Below are 20,061 nucleotides of genomic sequence, written 5' to 3'. Positions count from 1 at the left end.
ATTTTGGTATTGGACCGTTATCTTGAAATATGTGCAGGTACGTTGATTTTTCAGGCCCATATTTTTAAGTCAGTGGTTCCTGCTGCCCCAGTTGTTCACGTGATGTTGCCATGTGCGTGATTCAATTGTATAAACTCTACTCTTAGTAAGGTGCTGGAATTAAGGTTCTGAATTTCAGCCAAATGCCCGAGTTGGCTTAATAATTGTGCCAGTTTTAGATGTTGGGTTTTCCCTACAACTAGTAAGTTGGTCATAAGTGCAGTTGTGGTTTCTGGGCTATCCCTCTTGTGGTGCGGAAGTTGTAGTCTTACAATTGTCACTTGTTCTCCGTAGAGCCATAGGTGTGAGTGTGGTAACAAGATTGTCATCCAGCTGTTTAGATCTGTCTGTATTTGGTAAAGTTATTTTGCTCGGCATTTTGAGGGTGTTGATTTGATCATGTCCCTGGGAGGAGGAATGTGCTGCCCTGAGAAGCTATCTCACTTGTGCACCTCTCGGGGGATCTGGGCTGCTGCGCGTGCTGGGTCCCTGCAAACAGAACATCAGCAGCACTTAAATCCAGGTGCACCAGCGGGAGACGAGAGAGACATCTTGCCAGATGTTTCTTTTATACCTGCCTCACCACAGGAATGCGTGTCCACAGGAAAGCGTGTCCACAGGAAAAGTGATTCCCATTAAAAAGCAGGCTTTTCGGTCCATTGGGGTCAGAGCACCGTAGATAGCACAACCTGCTTTCCAGATGATTACAGCGAGGTCTAGGGTGACCAGATTTGGAAAAGAAAATACCAGGACCATCCAAAATAAAAGTAGGACTAAAGCCTTTAGTCTCACTTTTATATCTGACCTCTCTCTCTCTCTCTCTCTCTCTCTCTCACACACACATGCACACGTGTGCGCAGGCAGCAGATGAACAGAAACCAATTAATTAATTCTTCAATTATTTAAGACTCTAGAGCTGCATGTGAAAGAAGAGCATACCTTTCACTTCTGACTCGCAGGTTGACCTGACCCTTGTCCTAAAACCCAGGACATTTATTTAAAATTAACAAAAGCGTTCACAGGTTGACTTGACCTTTGCGCCAAAAACCGGGACAATTATTTAAAATGAACAAATGCGTTAGGACGCCAGGAGGGTCCTCTGAAATCCAGGACTGTCCCAGGAAATCCGGGACATCTGGTTACCCTAGCGAGGTCAGCAGAGAACAAGACTTCGGGGGGGTCAGCCTCACCTGTTCTGGATTAATTCCATGGCATCGCTGGAGCACGTGACTCTAGAGTGCCATTCAGAGCAAGAAGCGGTCCTCTTTCTATGTCCATGCATAGCTCCAGATGCAGGTTAGTAATTTGGAGCCTCCCTCACTCTGAGCCTCCGCCTGAGACATGTCTTGGCAACTTAAAAAAAATACTTCAAAGGTCTTTTCATTGAACAACAGTTGGGCTAAATCCTCCTGCCTCCTCGCGCTCCTGGTGGGCGCATCTTAGCCTTAGCGGCAAGAACTATTGAGAAACATCTTGTGGACAGCGTCCATTCCAGTGCTTAATTTGAGCCGGTGGTTTCCGGTGCTTGGCAGCAGCACTTAATGCTCAACACCTGCACTAATGGGGGTCACCACATGAGAGCACTGTCAGTCTAATTTTGAGATGAGGACAATAACAGTGTTTACTATTTCAAATTGTATTACAAATGAGTAATTCCTGCCTCCCACAGCATTCTTATAGCTTTGAGTGGCCTGGAATGGTTTGAAATGTCACAGGGTTAGGTGTGAGATGGTTAGTAGCTGTGTTGTTGCTGTTACTGTCAGAGCTGGTCCCTGCACATATATTTTTACAAATTAAGCACTGCCCATATCACCTGCTTTAAACTACCCTATTACGTCATGGATATGTGTAAAGCAGATTATTTTTCTGGGGGGTAAGTTGCGGTCAGTCGTTCTAGGGAGTGTCTTTGTTTTCCTCCTGCTATGCTAGATTTCAGCTCTGTTGCAAAGCGCTCCGATGCCTCCGGGCCAAAATCACAAATAAATAATTCAAAATAAATCCCTTGATCCACTATGAAGGCAGGACCTTTCCTAGAGCTGCCACCTATTCAGCGAGTGGGTGGATCCTCCTCCAGGTCGGTGCAAGCCGTTATCCTCTCAGCCATGCGTTGGATGGAGCAAGGAATCCACAGCAAGGGTGGTGGCGCTCTCCCCAGCCCCGCCGGCCTGCCCAACACCGCTGTGAAAATAACACTTCGCTCCTCAGAGAGATAGTCCACAGATGCCATAAGTAAAGTACCGTCTCTAGTGTTGCCCTTCACCAGCACATTTTAACCCCCTCCCCCCGTCTCCCCCCCCCCCGGGATTTTGGCAGCTCTTTACTGGCGTAAAAACAGTGCCCGGTTCTTGAGGGTGTGCGTGGTTCTATCCATGTTTAAACGCCCACACCAGAAGGTTCTACGATTGTTTAATTACCTCTTTCCAAAGGACATATATTTGTTTCATGGCCTAGTCCCCGAAATTTTGTGTATGTTCAGTGGCCTCGTTCCAAAGTGTTAATTTGCTGTAATGCCCCTGTCCAAAGGCTGCAGGTGGTTTTAATGGCCTCTTTCCAGATGTTTGCTGTATGTGTTGGCATCCTTAGCATGTTTTACTGCGTGTTAGACGCTTTGTTTCAGAAAAGATGCATTTCTTGGATACGTAGATTTGACACAGGCTCCCTCCGAGGGGTGTTCAACCTCTGGTGAGCTGCTTCTGAAGGATAATGTTTGCTCGTGTAAAGTCTGATGACAGCGCCAGCTTCCGATGTTGACTTTGGCAAGTTCAGCACGAGAGGGTGAGACACCAGGGTACATAACGTACATATCCCACAATGCATCCGCTTACCTAGATGTTCAAACATATAAAAAATACTGCAGTATTTCTAGCATCATTTTTACCAGGGTGAGCTCAGCTTTAATCCTTCTGAGGCTGATAAAATTAGTGCTAGTGATATTATCAAACACCTGTTATTCTTAGTACTTTGGAACTATTCCACATGTTATTGTTGCTACATTATAGTTTCGGGAAGGTGTGAGTAATTGCATGATGGATCGGAATGTTTCAGGGGGTGAGGGGATTGTGCAATCAATTGCAATAATGGCGCAGTCACCCCCGCGGCGTCTTTTCTCTAAACCAAGGCAGCGTTCGCACTGAAGCGGTGCGACTCTGAACCATTTTAGGGATTAATTAAGGAGGAATAGGTTATCGTGCTGCGCCCTCTAGTGGACATCCGCGCGCACCACTGGCCGGCGGATGCGATTCTAGAAAGCTCTGAGTACATTCCTCGCCGCTGACTCACTGATGCTGCGGATACTGTGAAAGGTATAAATACCCCCAGCATCCGTCGGGCCTGAGGTCCTCTGCGCAGACTCACGGCAGGAGGAGTGCTCGCTGCTCCGGGTGAGTATCATTCCCGCGCTCAGGTGATGGGTGGAAGATGCTTCACAGGGGGTCACTGCCGATGTCCCTTTGCTCCACATTGACGCAGTCACGCGGGTTTGCGCGCCGGATTGTTCCAGCCGAGCGTAATTGTAGCTTAGAAGGTTGATGCACTCGCTGCAGAGCTATGAGTTGTCTCCGCTGCTCAAAGAGATAGCGGTGCAGGTGAGTGGGGACTCACTAAGGCGCTCATTCTTCCATGGTCGAAAATGTATATTGACGGCACTTGCTGCTGGGTGCTAACGCTGGAGATTTAGAAGTGGAGTTACTCACTGACTGAGAAATGCAAGTGCTTTCCGTTAAAAGTACTGCGCTAAACAGCACTTGCCTGTTTAAAGCAGTGGTGCTATTTGTAGCGCACAGACCCCATACGTGGCAAGCGCTAGGTTAGTAGACAGATAAGTGGTCCGATTATGCGGTGGAATCTCCCCCTCACAGTGACCTTGCTGAGGGTGGTGTGTAGCTGAGGGCGCACAGATGTTACAGACGGGTGGGCGTGTCTGGTTTCGTGCACTATCCTTGGATCTGTTGGGAAGCTGGGAGGGGAGGTGAAGTCCTAACATTTGACATATAGTCATAGGAATGAAAAGGTTGATTGCATTGCACATTTGTTTTCCCCGTTTCCAGTTAAGCGCCTAGTTCTGCCAGGACAATCACATAGGATGGTCTTGAAGACCATCTCATGGGGATGTATGAAATACTAGTGCCTGCAGACCAAAATAATGCTCCTCCAATTCACTGTCAGACATCTTTGTATTCTTCAAAGTAAAGCGGGGTTCCTTCTAATGTGCTGCGTGTAACCTGGCGCTATGCCACAGGGAGGAGCGAGAGGCGCTAGATGTAAACACATGGCGTTTTATGTCACATGATATAAGGAGGTAGCCTCTTACCATCCTCACTGTAGGAACATATACAGACAGATCAAGTCATTTATCGAGGATCACACTACGAGTTCCAAATAATGACGACAGAATTAGTCCCGGGGCTCCATAGTCTATAATCCAGCCAACTAGCCATCAGACCACAACACACAGCTGTAGACGCCTACCTGGTATGGAGGGAGTGATGGGCACATGCTGTAATCACCAGCCGTTAAGATGGCATGTGCCTGTACCACCAGCCGTGTGAGATAACAGATGCCAGTACACCCGGGACAGTACCACTAGCAGTGTGAGGTAACATTCACATGTACACTGGGCATTGTATCACCAGCATTGTGAGATATTGTACAAGTGCACTATACCGCCACTCGTGTGACGTACCAGATGCAAGTAGAATGGGCACTGTACCACCAGGAGTGTGAGGTAACATTCACATGTAAACTTGCCATTGTATCACCAGCATTGTTAGGTAACGTACACTGTGCACCATTGCACCACTCGTGTGAAGTCACAGATGTAGGTAAACGCCACGCTGTGAAACCAGCCGCGTGGGATAACAGATACAGTGTTAGCGCTCTCCCACCACTAGTGTGAGGTGACGTGCATTATTCCCCCGTGTGAGGTGAAAGATGAGTGAACTCTGTACTCTCCCACCACTAGTGTGAGGTGACGTGCATTATTCCCCGTGTGAGGTGAGAGATGGGTGAACTCTGTACTCTCCCACCAGTAGTGTATGGTGACGTGCATTACTTCCCTCGTGTGAGGTGAGAGATGGGTGAACTCTGTACTCTCCCACCACTAGTGTAAGATGACGTGCATTATTCCCCTCGTGTGAGGTGAGAAATGGGTGAACCCTGTACTCTCCCACCAGTAGTGTGAGGTGACGTGCATTCTCCCCCCGTGTGAGGTGGGAGATGGGTGAACCCTGTACTCTCCCACCAGTAGTGTGAGGTGACGTGCATTCTCCCCCCGTGTGAGGTGGGAGATGGGTGAACCCTGTACTCTCCCACCAGTAGTGTGAGGTGACGTGCATTATTCCCCCGTGTGAGGTGGGAGATGGGTGAATCCTGTACTCTCCCACCAGTAGTGTGAGGTGACGTGCATTCTCCCCCCGTGTGCGGTGGGAGATCCGTGAACCCTGTACTCTCCCACCAGTAGTGTGAGGTGACGTGCATTATTCCCCCGTGTGAGGTGGGAGATGGGTGAACCCTGTATTCTCCCACCAGTAGTGTGAGGTGACGTGCATTATTCCCCCGTGTGAGGTGGGAGATGGGTGAACCCTGTACTCTCCCACCAGTAGTGTGAGGTGACGTGCATTCTCCCCCCGTGTGAGGTGGGAGATGGGTGAACCCTGTACTCTCCCACCAGTAGTGTGAGGTGACGTGCATTCTCCCCCCGTGTGAGGTGGGAGATGGGTGAACCCTGTACTCTCCCACCAGTAGTGTGAGGTGACGTGCATTATTCCCCCGTGTGAGGTGGGAGATGGGTGAACCCTGTACTCTCCCACCAGTAGTGTGAGGTGACGTGCATTCTCCCCCCGTGTGAGGTGGGAGATGGGTGAACCCTGTACTCTCCCACCAGTAGTGTGAGGTGACGTGCATTCTCCCCCCGTGTGAGGTGGGAGATGGGTGAACCCTGTACTCTCCCACCAGTAGTGTGAGGTGACGTGCATTATTCCCCCGTGTGAGGTGGGAGATGGGTGAACCCTGTACTCTCCCACCAGTAGTGTGAGGTGACGTGCATTATTCCCCCGTGTGAGGTGGGAGATGGGTGAACCCTGTACTCTCCCACCAGTAGTGTGAGGTGACGTGCATTCTCCCCCCGTGTGAGGTGGGAGATGGGTGAACCCTGTACTCTCCCACCAGTAGTGTGAGGTGACGTGCATTCTCCCCCCGTGTGCGGTGGGAGATCCGTGAACCCTGTACTCTCCCACCAGTAGTGTGAGGTGACGTGCATTATTCCCCCGTGTGAGGTGGGAGATGGGTGAACCCTGTACTCTCCCACCAGTAGTGTGAGGTGACGTGCATTCTCCCCCCGTGTGCGGTGGGAGATGGGTGAACCCTGTACTGCACCACCGCTCGTGGGAGATACGAGAGTCGTCCCTGCACCACTAGTCTTATAACAGATGCAGGCGGACTCCGTACTCATGTGAGGTGTCCCCGGGGGTGCGCTACAGGAAGGGACATGCGTGTGCAGTCGTTAACACTTCTCATGTGTGTGTCACAAGGCGAGCGGTCAGTGAACGCCAGGGTCGGATCTGTTTCAATCGTGGGATTTACACGGCACAAACTGGGACACAAGGCAGGGGAGGACCTCACCGACAGCAAGGGTAATGGATAAACATTTGGGTCCAGATTTAGAGTTCACATGTCGCAGCAAAGCAAATAGATATGTATCTACTAAGAAGTAGCGCAGTTCTGCCCTCTCCCTGCGCTGGAGCACTTTGGCACCAACGCAGGAGCCCCGCGCCGTAGTGCAAGGTGTCTGCATTGTGGTCGACGTGGTTCTTGTGCACGACGGGGCCCCTTCCTGTACAAAACACACACTTTAAGGCGTTTTCTGTAGAATGCAGCAAACATGCAAAGAAATGAAAACATTCCCCTTGTTATGCCAGCCTCAGGGAGGCACAGGTTTTTGGCACAAATCCCTATCTGCAATCCTTCGTGGATAGGGATTTGTGTCAAACCCATGGGAGCTTGCAGCACTCATGGGGCACCTCCTTGACAGAGTAACGCAAAGCTGCGCAGTGCTGCCTTACTTTGGGTTACAATTCAGTGCAAATCACGATTTGTGTTAGATTGTAAACTGCACCAGGAGACTTTGTGTTGGGCCTGTGTTAAAAGGTAATGCAAACCTGACACACAACCTTTCTAACTCTGAGCTTAAATACCTTAGCAGTATCGTAGGGCGAGGAACGGATGGGTGCTGAGAGGTGGACTGTGAACTTGTGTGTTTTTAAGTCTTTTCTGACATCCCAATGGCCGTGTTTAGTCTCGTATGCTTTGGGAGAAGCTTCCCACATATGCGGTCCAGAGGGGAGAAGGCTTGTCTTAGGGTCTTGCTCTTATTGGCTGTGGGTATTTCCAACAATAAACTCATATAGCACCTAATGTTCCACTTTACTAAAGTGCTGTGCAGTGTGCCTGTTCCCTTGGAAGGTGGCATTCATGGAGAGCTCTTTGTTATGTCAGCTTGTGGGAACGGGGGGATCTGTGTGTACCACATTTCTTAACTCATTCATGATAAAGGTCTGTGTACCTAAAGTACATGATGTTGACGTCATGAACACTGGCGGCTAGAATTGTGAAAGGGTTGCATTGCCCTTGCGTCACGCATGGTTGTGCTAGGGCAACGCAAGCCTTAACTGAGAGTAAATCTGGAGTAATGCAATGCAGTGCAACTTTCTGATTGTGTTACTCTGTCCTTGGATCCACCTGCATCCACCCATGGATTTTGGTGCATTCCGAGATTAACTACAAGTAGTAAACCTGCAAGGCTGTCTGCATTGGAACTAGGCTGCACTTTGTGCACCAGTGCAGGGATAGAGCAGAAATATGTCATATCTTAGTATTTATGGTGCATTCCTGCCCTCTCCATATGACAGTGCAGCAAGTTGTCTTCCTGTGTTGCGGTGAGCCACGTCTCCATAAAAGTGGCCCAGTGTTTGCATGCAGTTGTGCACCACAGGAAATGCAAGTACATACAGCAATGTGTGACAAGTTAGAAGGCAAGAGAAAATACAACATTGGCCCAGATTATGAGTTAGAATTCTATGGAGAGATTCCCAGTGGCTGGAATTACCGGCCGGTATCCTGACATGAAATTCCCTCTATCATGAGGTAAACCACTTGGAATAGGGAGTAAGTGCGCAGACATGGAATTACTGCTCAGAATTATGCACAGTATTCCCTAGTCTGAGGGGTTTAACACACACATTTATCACCTCCTCTGATTAGATGGTAAATAATGAGTGGGGGCTTCTGAGTGGAGGCGGGAAGGTAAAGATTGTCGTCAGGGGTTGGGAGAACAGGTCTGGCTGCTGTCTCTGCCAAAGCCTTATTCGATTTACCAGCAGCAAATACCTGCTGGTAAAATCGCATCCTGTTTACAGACACCAGCAAAAAAAGGTGCTGGCACACAGGGACAGTTGTGATCAGGTGGAGCAGATCTCCACATGGTAGTGCCACTCTGACTCGTAATTAGGGGCACTGTTGTGACTGACCCATCCAGTCTGCCCTAGAGACATAAGTGATGTATGGAAATGAGTCAGTCATTGTTTTTCAACTCCCGGAATTTTAATTCCTTTTCAGACGAACACAATCAATTCCAGATGCACATCTGATTTATTTGGCCTTATTAATGATTGGCAGCTGATCCCCCAAGGGCAGAGATTGGGGTACATATCTCACCGTGAACCTCTGAGACAGCCCACAGAGACCACAGAAAAGTGATAAATGGGGGTGTCTGTGGCAATGCTTCTTTTCAATGAGATTCTTTCTTATGCTGGTGTCATTCAATTCCATAGTTTTTTGTCTTGTGTCTGCCATTGGAGAAGGGGACAGTCCACAAGTATTCATCCCGGACACACCCCAAAAGAGCATCTCATTCACATATTCTTTGGACTCGGACCTAAGCAGCCTCCAAAGTCTTATTGCCTTATTTGAGTTCATCTGCGAGGAGTAGCTGGACTGCCTAGACACAGTGCTTAATTTGTGCTTGTTGTTTCCGGTGCTGAGCACCGGCAGTTATTTTTTAGGGCCGGCGCTTATTTTTCTGCCTCAAGCATTTGCTGCGAGCAAAAGACACATCTGGGAAAGATGGAGGACGAGAAAAACGAAAAAGTGTCACAATAGGAGAAAGCAGTAAGAGAGAACTGAAGGGGCAGGGTGCAGCTGTAAATGGATTGAAGAGGCCCGAGATGGCTTCATGATTACGCTGCCTCAGTATTCTGTGCTCGCACATCTAATTGCAGCAGCTGTGTGTTTAAGAGGAGGGCTTTGGGCACCGGCACGTTTTTATTTACAAATCAAGCACTGCCTAGACACTGTGGCCATACACGGCGCAGATGTACCAGGCACTGTACTCTGAATAGGGGCCAAGGGCTTACAGCGCTGCAAGCATTCACCCAGTATGGATGCTCACCAGTGTACTTCACAGCAGGAGTCATTGATCAGTACATTGTACCCAGGGCTACTGTGATTATTGGATCCTGCAGCCACATTTTCTGCGAAATTATGATTTTTCTGCTCTCGCCACATAATCCACCATCTGCTGCCTGATGTGGAGAGATCAACAAAGCACTTTTGCTTCTAGCTCAGTTGGATTAAAAAAAAACATGACAGATGGTGTGCAGCACAACTGCAGTCATTTTGTTAAAGTCGTCTGGTCACCCTTCAGCCACTGATCGCAGAGTGCAGGTGCTAAACGGGTGACATTTGTGCCTACTTGGAATAAATGTCCCCAGTTTATGGACTGGGGAAGGGTTTTTCTCTGGAGCATGACACCCCCTTACAGATTTAAAATGTAACTTAAACGAGGTATTTCAGAGCAAATTCGTGTTTTATCAGAGACACTGTTGCAAAGTAGGAATCGATTCAACAGTATAAAGTTTAGAAGAATCATTTAGGAATCTTTAAAGGTTTGCGTCTTTCAGTGCTTCTTAGCTACGTATTGTACAGGACAGTTCTGCAGCATGAGATGCTCCCAGACTCTGGTGTGTGCATCTGCACTGCAGTAATGATTACTGGACCGTTTGTATTCAGTAATCTACATCAACACCGGCACTGCACAGTACTGTACTCTGCACAGGCACTGTCCATGATGGACTGAAGGCATTCACAAAGCATACATACCCAGCGACCTACCTCAGAGACAGAGGTACATGAGGGATAAAGCCCTACGATCCCATGTACAGCGCGTGGCCTCTGTATGGTGCTTCACAGAAGGTTCATGCATGCAAAACATCACTGCAGGCACCCGCAGTGCCAGGATCTGGCTTCTTAGTTACAGAATGGGCTCAGGGCTGGTCCTCTGCAGGGAGCCATTCCAGCCGGTGTCCATGTCCTGTTTGTTAGGGGTGCCAGCAGCCGAGGTCACTTCAAGGTGAGGCACGAACCGTGGTGCACCGATCTACCTTCCCCGCAGTGCCGTCTATCCGGTTCACTGTGCATAAGAGCTTTGCAGTAATTTTAGGAAGCCTGTGACCTCCATCCTCCTGAGCAGCACCGTAGGAGGGAGTGTTTGTGCCTGGGTGGCCTCCCTGCAGAGCACAGGGCGTTTCCTCTCACTAGCGGTGGGTTAACAAGCGCCCTAATCCAAGGCAGGGCATGTGGCCCCCGTTCCCCTGTTTAGAAGGTTATACAGCGCCACGATGCTCCATCACTGGGTATATGTGCCCGTGCCCAGTACTGAGATTTACATATGGGTATATGCACACAGCCGTCACCAGGGGGAGCAGCTGGCATCCAGGCTCCCTCTGCTAAATGTATTTATATATCACAAGAGCTTTCCCTGCTTTTAGGCTCTACATGAAGAGGCTGGTGATGTCAGCCACCACTATACTTAAACCTCTTCCAAATGTGTCACAGTGACGGATTTTAGTGTAAATGTGGGGCTTCTGCCTCAAGAATACCAGAGGTGGGCACACCGAACAGCCTGTATATACATAAGTCTTTTACTGCATGTATACTCGGTGCTGTCCTCCAGGGCTGCAGTGACTGCAAAGGAATTTATACTCAGTCCTTTGTAAGAACACTGGGCCTGATTCCCAAATGGCCTCCGCAGTAGTGGCCGGAGCCCCGCAGTAATGGCGGGGGTCTCGCATTGGGTCATTGCAGTACGAAGGTCCTGCAACGGTTGTAGGACCCCTGCCACAACTGCAGAGCCACTGCCACGAGTGTGGAGGCCCCTTGTGAATCAGGCCCTGTAGTCTCCAACAAATGCAACACTGTGGTCTGCATAGTGCCTATATAGTAATAATGGAGTACCTGCAAGATGCTCACAGCATGTGGGCTCTGGACTCCACCTTAGCACATTAATAATGTCCATCCCAAGTGTACTCTGCACTGAAGATCTGTAATGCAGCTCAGCAAACAGAATGTATGCACACTCTGCACTGCACTCTGATATATAAAGCTCAAGGGCCTGATTTACTCAGGGCATGCGTAGCCTTTGTGTAATGCACGGTGACACAAGCCCTTAACTGGGATTTACTAAGCCATGCAAAGCCACCTTCTGTGGCTCTGCGTGGTTTAGTAAATCCAATGTAACGCAAGGCATCGCATTTTACTGTCTTGCTTTACCTTGCGGCAGTGAGGTGTTCCATGGGTGGAATGTTGGCGTTCCCACCCACCCATGGATTTTGGCACATTCTCAGATTTACAAGAGTTGTAAATTCTGCATGACACATAGAAAAAGGAAAAATCTCCTCAAGGTTTGGTTTTGTGCAAGAAGGTGCCCCTGGCTGCACAAAAACATTGCTGCTTGTAATGCAGGCACCATTGCATCATGGTGCAAGGCTGCTTGCGTTGGCACTAAGTAGCCCACAGAGCGCCAGCGTGAGGTGGCAGCAGAAATGCCTCCTATATTTGTAAATATGGCACATTTCTGATGTCTCCCTTTCACCCAACATATTGCAGCAAGACGCCTTGCTGCACTGTGTTGAGTAAAATGTTAGTAAATCTTCCTGAGTACCCAAGTCTATCATGCAGCATGTACGCACATTGTTGTACTTGGACATAGATAACTTTGAAGCCATTTGGATGTGTGGTGTGAGTAGTAAAATAACTGAGGCTACAAACACCGCAGATAAACTACACTTTGTACAGCAGGGACTGTGTGCGTAATGAAACAAAACAGCCATTTCCTAGTGCGTACCTGATGCAGGGCTGCACGCATGCCCTCACTGGTTAACACTAGAGCCCTATATAAGCAACAAGAGGCAAAGGTCCAGCACAAGCAAAAAACAAACATGCCTTCTCACCACCCCAAAACAAAGAGCCAAAGTAACTATCTACTGGACTATACATCATAGGGAACAGGTTGTTAGGTAAGCGCCATTACAAAAATGAAAGTACTTTTTGTGTTCCCAAAACCCTCTTCCCTATTATTCCCAGTGGTAAAATTGTGAGAAAGCAGCCCCCGTCTTCAAGTACCAGAACAACATAATGCAACATACCTGAAACATTGTAGGAATAACTCTAGGTATGCACAATATTTATTTATAGATGTGAACATTTTGTCCAAAGCACAACAAGCAGCAACCTTCAGCAGAGGACACATAAATCGTTCTAACCAATAAGAAGCAAAGGACACATAAATTGTACTAAACCAATAAGAAAGGCAGGTGGTCAGTAATGCTATGAGTAGCCCATAGCATTTTCATTGAATAATTCACACTTAATGCAATTAAGCCATAAAGTTCACGGACATTATTCCTTGATAAGGATTGATGTTTCAGAACACCCACAATTAAGGCCGCCTTCTTCAAGACAAGTAGGCTAAAAAACATTTAATTAAAAAAGCCATAAAGTAAAGGACCAGTTGAGTGAGGATGCAAAGCCTGAGATGAGTCTGTAGAGCTGTTTAGTTTAGTACTACCTCACAACACTGCAGTATCTGCAAAAAAACATGCTTCCAGAACTCATTCTTAGTACCCTCTGAAAAGCATAAGCTTCTTCATGCGTGAACTAAGATGTGCTGATTACCCTTTCTTGTCACTGACAGTTACTTTGTTCACGAATTGCCACAGTTGCTGTATCATTGTTCCAACTAATACTCTAACTCTCAAGAATTTGGACAATGGAGTGACCATTCCAAGCATCTTGAAAAGAGCATACATTTTATACAAGGAACTGGAAAAACAGCCATGTGGCTGCATTGGATGAGGTAGAACGCTGGGAATAGACCAGCTGGGACACCCGGTTGAATGAGGCTTTGGTCGTTTGGTATTTAGCAAAGGAGGTCCTCGTGCACCAAAAATCATAATCTTACCTCAAGTCACTTCTTAGGCCCAGCCTTGTAAATCTCCAAATAGGTGAGTTGAACATTGTTTCCAATAACATTCCTCTTTCAAATATCTTCATCAAATGTTTCATTTAATTGCAGTTGCACTTGAGATATGTTTTGCTCTCTATTGTGAATAGTCTATAAAGAATGATGCTATTGATTGAAAGTCCTTGAGCCAGATGAACAGAGTGGAAGTCATTCTCCTTGCACCATCTGTAGTGTAAAATGTGAGAAAATGTCACCAATTGTAAAATGAATGGCACCTCCATGAAACCGATAGTGAGGTACAAACACTGGTGAACCAGTTTAGGCAAAATGTAAAACATCGGAAAATGCAGCCCATTATCTCGCATCTGAATATAAGAATTTGCATGATGAGGGTGAAACCCTTATTAAAGTCAGGGTGAGCGGGGAGAGGCAGTGTGCATTCTAAGCACACACGAGCTGGCTGTGGAGAAGGATGGGTCGATTTGTAGTCTGGTTATCTGACAGAGCATCATCATTGTTGCCAAATCTTCAGAGACTCCCTGGGTCTTTTGACTTCATCGTTCTCCCTTCAATCTTACAAGTTGCTGTTGATATGTCTAATGAGAATCTAATTGATAGAGAATTTCAGGATGAATTTGAGAGCAATTTCATAGTTGCATTGATACCGATTCCAGAAGATATCGTGGCCGATATTTTGAATCTCAGATAAGTGCTATGTTGGGGTGCTTCGGGAGAGATTTCATGGTAGGAAGACCTTCTGCCCCATTTAAGAGATTGAGGGAGATTGCGTCCCCTTTGAAGGAGAAATCCTTAGGTCATTAGAAAAGAAATGACTCCATGAAACTTGGCTAAAGAGGTTGGTGCGGCTTAGCCTATAAACTGCAGGATGAACTGAGCATCAGCGTTGGGGTGGGAATGTCCCCTGGTTTTACAGACGTGGACCCATGCCCAGTTTAACTCAGCTGCACGTTTCACTGGTATCCTATTTTTTGGTGACTAGTGTGCATGGCAAGTGCAAAAACTGAGGAGTGAGCCAATTGGAAGGCTCTAGGACCCAGAGTGCGACTTTGGTATGCAGGAGTGCACCAGGGGCCGACTTACAGAAAGTGTCCCGGGGTTCAACAGGCATGTGCGCTCGCTTGGTGTGTCCCTGGAGCACTTTGGTATTACAGTCGCTTGTGCAGCCACTTCAATAATACAGCTAGTGCTGGTGCGCATATAGCGCCAGCCCGTCTCAAGAGGGCATTTGGTTATTTGCATGGGAGCGTGGCCCCATGCAAATGAGGGAATCTATTAATGTCTGCACCCGTGTTGTATTATGGATGTGGGCGCAGAGGCAAGGAAACTGCCATGAGATGTACTGAAAGTGCACCACGAAAAGGTGACGCACTGTCAGTGGGCCCCCTGATAGCAGCTCTCTGGAGGGGGGGCGGTGGGTCACAAGGACCACCCAGACATCCCCTTGCAGGCGGGTACACGCACCCACCTGCAAAGGGATCTAAAGTGTAGGCATGTTGTCACGTGCACAGTACACACAGAGCTGCCCTGGGCCCAGCGCTTTCACTGTAATAGAGCATACTGTCCCTGTTTGCGCACGGCGCACCTATTTAAAGGTGCACCGTGGCATAAACTGTAACTGTGTGCCCTATGTGTAATGAGGCCTCAAGTGTTCCTTCCTGGGATATGGGCTACTTACTGCCCACGTCTGTTACATCATCATGGAGTGGTGGTGGCACCGAGGGGCTGGGCCAGGGCCACTACCTCAGAAGTTTACTTACGCTAACCACAGTGAGCTGAGTTCATTCTGATATAGTTTCCCTCGAGTGCCTCTGATAGTGCCTGTGCACAAAGGCATATTGCTTTGTGTGGTATGTAACTTTGGTTTAATAAGGTAGTCCTCCTTTTTAAAAGATAAGGATTGGCCAATCATCATTGGAAGCTGCTTAGTAATTATTGAGCTCTGTCCCTCCCCACTACTAACCTCCCTGAAGCCTTGGAGGGTCAGGTGCTGAAGGGATGGACTTGGTGTTCAGTTGTCTGCCCACAGCAGGTCAGGCCCCGTAACAGAGGTCAAAGGCCGCGACCACGATGGGTGTGGCACGATACTCACTGCTTGCCCCCTGGCCACGGACAGGAAGTTTCCTGCAGTTTGCTCCAGATGTGCAGAGAGTGATACACGTTTGCGGTAACAAGAGTCCCCAGTTACAATATGGTTTCCTTCATCTGAACTTACTGTGATGTAATACCGCTGATCAAGCTTTCAGCTGTGGCTCAAAAATAGAAGAGCCCTGGCACTCCAGAGAGTATGCAAAAACTTTTAATTTTGATGTCCTTGTGTGTTTTTTCTTTTGCCACTGATGTTGCTGTTTCTGTTTTTGCCTTGGAATGCGGGTCACGCTGTGTTCCGAATGTATCATACAGCCTTCGCTTTTTGTCCCATTCTGTGACAGAGCCACCGTTGTGCTCCTCGTCCCTGCTCGCCAATCAGCCAAACCGGCTTAGTCTCGTGGCTGCTGCACATGCGTTTCCCAGGACCAATAACAAATCCTTTCTCATATCCGTACCCACTTAAGATTCCCATTTGTAAATATCCGTAGATCCCTTATTTGGGAATGAGACCTAGATTTTCTAAATCTGATACTTGATAATTTATTTTTACTGAAGGAATCGATTGAAGGGAATCGCTGTTCGACAGACATTGGGTCTGTTTTATCAGGGACGCAGCTTCAGGGGGTGTTTGGGGTGTTACACCCCCTTACAAATGTATTCTTTGACAGATAGTTGGGTACAGATGCTTCCAGTCGGGTATGGGGGGGGCGTCTCTCTGATTTTACCACAAATGTTGACCGACACACAGACCAAAACGCACAAACACGCTCCCTTTCTCTGTTTTGAAAGTCTTCAAAAATGTTTGGGAAGTTTACAAAATATTGTTTTTTCACTGAGTACCCCTACCAGTCTGCATTCCCCGCTTTCCCCTGCTCCTTAAGCCGCTTGCATTCCTCCTGCGCCCATGTAGTGTATTTTCTCATTATATGGCAGCGGAATTGTTGGAAAAATCTGAACCTCTCTCCCTCCCCCTAGATTTACTGACCAAGCGACGCCCCTCTGTATTTTTAGTCAGGTAACCAGGTTTGATTCCTGAAATTAGGCAGGGTTTGTGCAGAATGGGTTTCATGGATGTCATATCCCTGTTTATGGCCGAGTGCATTCGCTGGGATGGTAGCTCCCCTCCATGTCCTCATGACACTATTTCCTGTACTGGACTTTTGTTTGTGTGTAAGGGTCTTACGCATGCTGGGCAGTGTAGTCTTGTTTTGCTTCCTTTAAACTAATGGAACGAATGCACTTGAAATCACTGATTTGTAGATGAAATGTTCAGGATCTTCATCACAGCACTAATCGATTTATGCTTCAACAGAGAGGCTAGGAGACCACTGACACAGTGCTGTCAAGTTTCACAGGTCCATGTGTGATGTCTTGCCCCAGTCCAGGTTTTTCCTTTGAATTCTGGGATTGTTGTCTTGTTTGTTCCTTTATAAGACAGGACTACAAGTCCCAGAATTCAAAGAAAAACTCCTGGACTGGAGTACCACATCACGCATGGACCTGGGAAATCCAGCAGCTATGTTAACACCCGTTCACAGTGCAGACTCAGATGGCTCACATCATCAACACCTATTAAACTCTTAAAAGAAAATCACGAGACCTTAAATCACAAAGAGGTTTAAATGAGCTGGTGATATCTGAAGACAGGAAGGTTTTATTGCGGATGTCCTTTAGATCTCTCCTCCAAGCCCAGTCTCAGGGTGGATGCACAGTCAGCGGATGGACTGGACTTCTCAGCCAATTCAGCCAGGGGCAAGTGCCGCACAGTATTCTTAGAGGCATGAATTACTTCCAGCTGCGGAGAAATTGTGACCCTTGTTCTGTGTGCGACCAAGAAGTATTGGGCTACTTCACAACATTCGTTCCAGAGCTGCGCATAGAGCTTTGGCTTCTTTTCCAATCTATTTGAAGAATTATCCTGTAAAATGAATTGTTTGGCCCCAGTAAAACCCACCCTAGAGAGGGTAAGGTCTGCTCGGAGTATAGTGGTACAAATGTTGAGGATACGCCTACATAACATGATTTGAAAGGAACTCATTGACATAGTCAGTGGATCTGATGCTAAGCCAAGCGGTAGATTCAAGCCTATGGCTCGGCTTACTGGAATACTCTGTAGATGGTCTTTTATTGATGTCCTAACTCACCATAGGCAGATCCAGGCAAAGTGGAAGTTCCCAGAAACATTGCAATTGAAGTAGCTGATTGCCTGGGAGCTGTCATGCCTCCATACAAATCCTGTAAACACAGCTAAACATGCAGACTTCTGAAAGGCTCGTCCTTCTGCTCAGGGTGGTTTCTAGAGTGGCCACTTCCATAGAAGTCATTTCACTGTTTTCTGTGATAGCTAATGCATTCTGGGTCTTGTAGTCGTGTTTGCTTCAATTGAACTAATCAGACTAACACACCTCAAATCAGTGATGTGTAGGTAAAAAGTTCAGTACTCGAGACATGGTCCTAGATGACCTGGAGTAGGGTGCTCACACCAGGTTTCTCATATGCAAGTCATTCACTTGAAGTTATGACATCTTGTGGGATCACAGGTAATCATCTTTATTGTGTGCGATTACTTAAAGCCATTACAATTTTCAAGGGCCAAGATAAGACAATACAATAAGCTAAAACAGTGGATCCCATGTCATGTCGCGTTATAAGATCAAAGTGCTCGTCCAAGGGGAGACTTGAGGAAAGCAATGAAAACGTAAACGCAAAAGATCAAAAGTGCAATCAATCGAGTTTGGTTAGCATGGAGGCCATTTAAAACATTTTACAAAACACACCTCACGGATACAACAGTAAGAGAACATTCCTCACAAACGCTGGTCCAGACTATATAGCAGCATATTGTTTGTTAAAACTGTCAAATTTAAACTTGCATCGCACCAAAGTTACTGACACGCGCACAAGGGCTGTCTAAACAACAGCATTGCATTAAGATTGCATGACAGCAGAGCTAATGGCACTTGTTGCAGGCGCACAAAAACTGTCTAAGTATCCACATTACTCCAAAAGAGAAGGACACAGAAGATGCAGTGTAGGGAATGAGACACAAATCAGCCATTAGATAGACATCCTGGGGGGAAGGGGAGCTAGGCTGAGCCTACTGGGGGCAAACCTGAGGTGGGACGTGGGCCCCCCTGAGGAGCCCACAAGGTAAGCTGTACAGTGAGCTGGAGCAGGGGTTCCCATGTCACGTGACTTTGGCACAAAGGGTCGCAGTGCTAGTGCAGGGGAGGACTTCACGAATGCAATAAAGGCATCGGTGCATTTGGATGGACGCTGCAAATAATGCCCAGCGCAGGCCGTTTAAGACAAGTGCAAAAGTTGTAATAGCAAGTTATCCATAGAAACAAAAATTGCCAGAGTAACATCACACTAACATCACTGACCCGCGTACCAAATACCAACACTGCTTCCCGTACACGGAATAACTTGCAAAGTGCTGGTGCAGCGCGTAAGCATCATCGGGACATACATACGTGACACTCTTGCTGGTGTAAAAGGTCATTTATTAGAACAGGATTTAAACACAAACAATACTTCAAAACATTAACTGTATATCTTTTAAAGCCAGCTTTAACTTTTACAACTCCCTCGCCTTCATTTTCTCCACAAATTGTCTCCCTTCAATTTTCCTGCCGTATATGCTCCCCTATTCCGCCCATGCCTTCCTTGCCTGTAGCCTACCCCTCCCCACTCTGATGCTTCACCTCCTTGTTTTCCCCCTGCAAGGGTGGACAAACCCGCACCTGGCTCTCCACCCTCCCCCATCTCCTGCTACCTCTTCACAACTCACCTGTCCTAAATGACTGTTGACCCCACCTACCTGACCTAACTACCCTACCTAAATAAAACCTTTCCTCCCCCTGTCTTCCTAAGCTGGGTGGGTGGGTGGTCACTTAATTAAACCTTCCCCCTCCTAAGTCGGCGCGCAAAAAGGGCCGACCCCACCCTCCACCCCCCTTATAAACCTACTCTAATCCCCACCCCCACTTACCCACTATCCAATCAGGCGCCTTGCGCGCCACTTCCCCCGTCCCGAATCCACCCGCGGAGAGACTAGACTGCGTCTCTATCTCCGCGGGTCCCTTCATTGTAGTCATTGAGTGAATGTCCTGAGGCATGCCAGGGGGAGGGGCAAATCTCCCAGTGGAGCCCCTGGACCACGGAGCCTTTTATATGCAAGAGAAACACATTTAGCTAGCCAGATGTTTAGAGTGGTGTTGTCTGGGTAAGGAGATGCAATAAAAGGCTGCCGTCCAGTGCGTACTCCCAAAATGTTCCACTCTCGCGGGAGTTTGATTTTGCGCTCATCCAACAGAGCTGGGCAGACGCACACACCATGTTCAAAGGATTGAAAATCGCACTGGTACCCTACACATTGTCCCCTCCATGGGACAACGCCAGCTAGCGAGGTGCTTCAAGAAGGGCCACTCCCCCAACCTGAGGGCTAGGAATTTTGCCTTGAAACAATTGGAGTACACACAGGCAAGGTGGGACGAGACAGATGCGGGCTGGTATGTATTACGATTGCCCAAGTGTGCTTACGCTTGGCTAGAATGTCTCTGTCAGAATGAAATGACCAGAGGCGGACGCATTTTTAATACCCAGTTTAAATGCTG

General features: G+C 47.7%; 1 protein-coding gene across 1 annotated transcript in view; it reads left to right on the top strand.

The window, feature by feature from the left end:
• Positions 1 to 3,138: 3,138 nt before the first annotated feature.
• LOC138295418 (clusterin-like) overlaps positions 3,139 to 20,061 on the top strand; it is a 122,830-nt gene continuing 105,907 nt past the window's right edge. The window contains exon 1 of the mRNA XM_069233708.1: positions 3,139 to 3,419. The gene's annotated coding sequence lies outside the window, so the exon portion shown is untranslated. The remainder of the gene's footprint in view (positions 3,420 to 20,061) is intronic.

This window comes from Pleurodeles waltl, chromosome 5 (assembly GCF_031143425.1).
Source record: "Pleurodeles waltl isolate 20211129_DDA chromosome 5, aPleWal1.hap1.20221129, whole genome shotgun sequence".
Lineage (NCBI taxonomy): Eukaryota > Metazoa > Chordata > Amphibia > Caudata > Salamandridae > Pleurodeles > Pleurodeles waltl.
This window is presented reverse-complemented; position numbering and strand designations above follow the sequence as displayed.